Below are 5,963 nucleotides of genomic sequence, written 5' to 3' on the forward strand. Positions count from 1 at the left end.
AGGGGATGTCCAATTTCCCCCGATGGGCCCTGGGTCCCCACTCTGCGCTCCCCCTCATTCACAATGTTATGGTTGTTTGTTTTTTTTAAGAAAACAATTTCACATTTTAAAAAATGCTGAGCAGATCATCAGAGAAGCTGGCTCATCTGAAGAAAAATGTGGCGTCAGGATCGGAGGAAGGAGTATTAACAAACTGCAATCTGAAGGGGACCTAATCTTGCTTGCTGAAAGGGAGGAGGAGCTGAAGCACTTGCTGCTGAAGATCAAGGACGGCAGCCTTCAGTTTGGATTACAACTCAAAATAAGGAAGACCAAACTCCTCTCAACTGGACCAGTAGGTAACAGAAAAAAGGTGGAAGTTGTCAAGGATTTTGTCTTGCTTGAATCCACAATCGATGCTGGTGGAGGCAGTAGTGAAGAGATGAAAAGATAGGTTGCATCCAGTCAATCTGCTGCACAAGACCTCTACAGAGTTTTGACAAGCAAGGGTATTACTTTGAGGACTAAGGCATGTCTGACCGGAGCCATGGTCTTTTCCATGATCTCATCTGCATGTGAAAGTTGGACAATGAACAAAGAAGACCATGGAAGAATCGATGCATTTGAATTATGGCACTGGCAAAGGTTATTGAAAATATCATGGACTGTTTAAAGGATAAATAAATCTATCTTGGAAGAAGTACAACCAGAATGCTCCTTAGAGTCAAGGATGGCAAGAATTTGTCTTACATACTTTGGACATATTGCCAGGAGAGACCAACCCCTGGAGAAGGACATCGTGCTTGGTAAAGTGGAGGGGCAGCGAAAGAGAGAAACCCTGAAAGGGATAGAGAGACTTAATGGGCAACAATGCGTTCAGGCATAGGAACAATTGTGAGGATGTCGCAGGACCAAGCAGTGTTTCAGTCCATTGTACGTAGAGTAGCTATGGGGCAGAACTAGCAACAACAAAGTGGACCTTAGTCCTCCAAGTACCATGCTTGCTTTTCAACACCTTTTGGGGGCAGCAGATTAACTCAATGCAACGTGTCTTTGGATCTTTGACTGCTGCTTCCATGAGCACTGCTGGTGGATCCAAGCAAAATACAATCCTCAACAACATCGGTGTTTTCTCCATTTATCATGCTGCTACCTATTGATCCAGTGGTGAGGATTTTGGTTTTCTTTACATTGAGTTGGAATCCATACAGAAGGCTTCAATCCTCTTCTGAATTTGGCCTGAATCTCTAGCAGCAACCTGTTAATGGACTGCTACAAGCATGGTAAGACGATCTTCAGTAAAATGCCACTTGCATGTGATATTAATGATATTGGTTTATAATTGTGAATCCTACTGGCTCACCTTTCTTTGAAATGGGTACAAATATGAATCTATCCCAGCCAGTTGGCCAAGTAACCGTCTTCCAAATTTCATGGCATAGATGTGTGAGTACTTTCAGTGTTGCACCAGCTTGTTGAAACATTTCAATCGGTATCCCGTCAATTGCTGGGCGCTTGTGTTTTGCTAATGCTGCCAGAGCAGCTTGAACGTCTTCCTTCAACACTATTGGTTTTGCTCAGTTGCTACCTCCTGAAATGGTGGAATGGTATAGTGACTCTGTGTATTCTTTCCATTTTCCCTGATGCTTCCTGCATCATTCAATATTTTGCCAAAAGAATCTTTTAGTATTACAACTCGAGCCTTGAATTTTCTCTTTTAGTCTCATTAGGATGTCTTTATCAAACTAGTTGCCTATGAGTGGATCTACTAGATTTTAAAAATTCAATACAGGTCATCTTAGGAAATTTTATGATGAGTCCCACCCCTGAAAAAAACAACATTGTATTCGGAGTTAGTACAGATATCATATCATTACTTAGTTCACTCACATTGTTCCCCACACTGTGCCTCCCAAACCCTATTCTACTTGCTGTCTCTGTAGGTTCATCAATCCTGGCTTTCATGTACTGAAAACAGACAAACATAATGAAAATTGAAGAGGGTCACCCCTAATGACAAAATACATCTGAGGTGAACCCCAATATGAACAAACAGAAAATGTTGAAAACCAGGTCAGGTCCAATGTGCATCAGAGGGGGATCAACTGACCAGGTTATTAGCATTCAGGTCAGGTTTATAGAGATGAGCATTAAGGATTAATTGTAACTGTCATAGATTTCATTAAAGGGCACTGGAAAACCAAGGGTTCTTATTGAAAAGAAATTTGAAGAAAATTGAAAACTATGTTGGTGGAAAATGGCACTGAGGAATATTTTTCCATCATGACAATGCACCTTACCATACTTAACATTTGGTAAAGGAAGTTATATACTAATTTTGTTGAGAAATGTCACCCCATATATCTACATGCCTGATGTTGTCCTTTATAGCTCCTTTCCATTCCCCAAAACTCAAAGAACATTGAAAAGGAACATAATTTTAGGCCCTAAGGATGCTAATTTTTTTTGAATGTGGAACAAATTGAATAGTGCAGAATTCTAGAGGTTGCTTGATAGAGCTTTGCAAGATAATGACTTCTTTATTGCAAATGCCCCTTTCCCCCCAACAATATTGATCCTGCCAGATGGAACATACAGGAATCAAATTGTGTACATCTGTGGGAAGAGATGATGGAACAGTTCAATATCAATGAGGGTGGGGGAGACTAGGATAGACTGTGGAACTACCTGTTGATTGTTTACATGCCAAATCAAGTTGAAGAAGAAAATTAAAACAAGTCCATGAGATCAAAAATACAACCATGTTTATATCTCACATGAATTTAGAGAACATCTTAAAAAATCATATCATTGTAAATGAGGGTGAGTGCAGAGTGGAGACTCAAAACCCATCGGTAGGCAACTAGACACCCCCTTACTGAAGGGTTGTGGGGAGGTGATGAGCCAGTCAGGATGCAGTGTAGCAACAATGAAACATATAACTTTCCTCTAGTTCGTAAATGCTTCCCCCCCCACTATCATGATCCCAATTCTACCTTACAAATCTGGCTAGACCAGAGGACGTACATTGGTACAGATAGCAACTGGAAACACAGGGAATCCAGGAGAGATGACCCCTTCAGGACCAGTGGTGAGAGTGGCGATGCCTGGAGGGTAGAGGGAATGTGGGGTGGAAAGGGGGAACCAGTTACATGAATCTATATAACTTCCTCCCTTGGGGATGGACAACGAGAAGGGGTGAGGGGAGACGTCAGACAGTGTAAGATATGACAAAATAATAATAATTTATGAATTATGAAGGGTTCGTGGGGGAGGGGAGAGGGGTGTAGGAGGAGGAAAAATGAGATGCTGCTATTAGGGCTCAAGTAGAGGGCAAATGTTTTGAGAATGATGATGGCAATAAATGTACACATGTGCTTGATACAATGGATGTGTGGATTGTGATGAGAGCCTCCAATAAAATGATTAAAAAAAACATATATGATGTATCAAACACAAATGACTGAAGATCATCAAGAACATCATACAGGATACTCACCTTCCTGACACGATCCCCGGAGACAAAATGGATGCATAAGCAAATGTGGTGAAGAAAGTGGATGGTGCCTGGCCATCAAAAGGTGTAGCATCTGGGGTCTTGAAGGGTTGAAGTTAAACAAGCAGCCATCTAGCAAGGAAGCAAATACGCCCACATAAAGGAAGCACACTGGCTTGTATAATTCTGAGGTGCCAATGGGAGCAGATACCAGGTATCAAAAGATCTAAAACAAACAATTATATCGATGTGAAAGAGGGGGGTTGGAGTGGATACGCAAAGTCCATCTGTAGATGATTGGAAATCCCCCCACAGAGGGGTTACAAGGAAGGGGCGATTCAACCAGGGTACAGTATAGAACCAATGAAACACACATCATTCCTCTAGTTCCTGAATGTTTCCTACCCCCACTACCATGACTCAGTTCTACCTTACAAATCTGACTAGACTGGAGAGTACATACATTGGTACAGATAAGAGCTCTGAACACATGGAATTCAGGACAGATCAAACCCTCAGGAACAGTAGTGGGAGTAGCGATATCATGAGGGTAGAGGGATGGTAGGTGCGGTGAAGAAAGGGGGAACCCATCACAAGGTTGGATATATAGTGCCCCCCGCCTCCAGGAGGTAATAGAAAGGTGGGTGAAGGGAGACAACAAACAGTGTAAGACCCGAAATAACAATAATAATATATAATTGATCAAGAATTCACGAGAGTGGGAGTGTTGGGGAGGGACAAGGTAAAAATGAGGAACTGATACCAAGGGCTCAAGTAGAAAAAACTTGTTTTGGAAATATTGATGGCAGCATGTACAAATGCACTTAATAATGTCATAAAATTTGTAAGAGCCCCCAATAACATGATTAATTAAGAAGAAAAAAAGAATATCATCCATGAGATTTGTAACAAGGTGGCAAAGTAGCCACACTTGCCACACACACACACCATCTAAAACAAAGACCCAAGAGACCAAATAAAATAGATATGCACAATAATCCTGGCTGACTTTGAGGAAGGTCATCTTCCCCTTTGTCCTCCACACTCTACTCGTGACATGAAGCAGGCTAGCCCCCCTTCTCATCCAACTAGCAGCAGTCGGTGATAGTGACCCCCTCCTCAATAGGGAAGTCCCTGTTCTGTCTGAAATTGAAGCCTCATCCTTGCAGATCAGCTGCGGGGTGCAATGCCTCTGCATCTAGAGCACATGAACTCCCCCTCATCAGGCTAGACAAGTGTGCAGTACCAGGTCCCTGGACACCCCTGGACAAATGGCACTTTCTTACTTGGGGTAGTTACCTAATCTGTTGTCAACTTGAGGATATTAAGAATGAAGGGGTGGAGTCTAGCCTGTTAATCAGGTCAGAGTTTGATGATGCCTCCTGTGGGCATGGCCTTCTTTGAGGATTCTGGGAACTTCCCCTCACTCTTCCTGGAGGCAGGCCACACTCTCTCTTTGCTTCACTTCCTGTGGAGGGAACACTCAGAGAGCTGGAGGAGCCAGCGCTGTGAGGCTTCCACTGGCATTGGATCCACAAGGCTTTCCACCCACCGGTCTATGATCTTCCTGCACTTGGCATCATTGCATGTGCTGTGTGAGTCTGAAGAGGAATTAATGGACTAGTATCGGACATAGGGGCTAATATTGGACTTAGGGACCCGATCTGGACTGGGTTGGGATGTTTTCTTAAAACACAATTATTCTTTTATATAAAGCTCTGTCTTACACATACATATGAGTGTCTTTAGATTTGTTTCTTTAGTCAATCCAGACTAACACACTATTTAACCAGCCACACTGCCCATTGTCATGCTCAGAGCCTGAAAGATTTCCGCCTGAAAGAGAGCACCTTGACTTCAGCTACCATCTGGCACAAACTACTTTCCAATCAGGTACCCCGACCCCAGACAAATACAGGCCAACAGGAACTCAATTTAGGACTTCCCAACCCACCAGGTGAAAGCTTTAGGTGGTAGAGGATGCCAACCCATACTCCATGCCTTGCCACAGTATTCTTTTTTCTTTGCTTTAAATTTTCTTCCCTCTCCTTGCCGTTTTCTTTTGGTTTTTCATTCTCTGCTTTTCCATGTTCTCTTTTTCTGCTTCTTTTCCCTTTTGTCCCTCCCCTCTGTTCTTTCCCTTTTATTTTCTCCCTTCTTGTTTTTCATACTTTATTTTCCTACTTTTTTCTCTACCGCTGCTGTTTTTAACTTTTCTCTTCATTTCTTCTTCCAGTTGAGTAATTAAAATTATTTTCTTGCTATTGTTTATCTGCTTTCCCTTGCTTGTTCCATCTCATTTTTAATTATTTGTTTTCTGGCTGTTGTTTGTGTTCGTTGTTTTTTTTGTGTGTGCTACCTGAGGGGAGACAGAAACCCAACAGTGCTCACATGGCCCAGCCACTTCCATACCTTGTGCAGCAACCTACCAGGCAAAGGCCACTACCCACTCTTGGACCACCTTATCATGCATAGACAGCCAAAAGCA

The sequence above is a fragment of the Echinops telfairi genome, unplaced genomic scaffold (assembly GCF_000313985.2).
Source record: "Echinops telfairi isolate 266 unplaced genomic scaffold, ASM31398v2 ScPeMD7_30;HRSCAF=105, whole genome shotgun sequence".
NCBI lineage: Eukaryota > Metazoa > Chordata > Mammalia > Afrosoricida > Tenrecidae > Echinops > Echinops telfairi.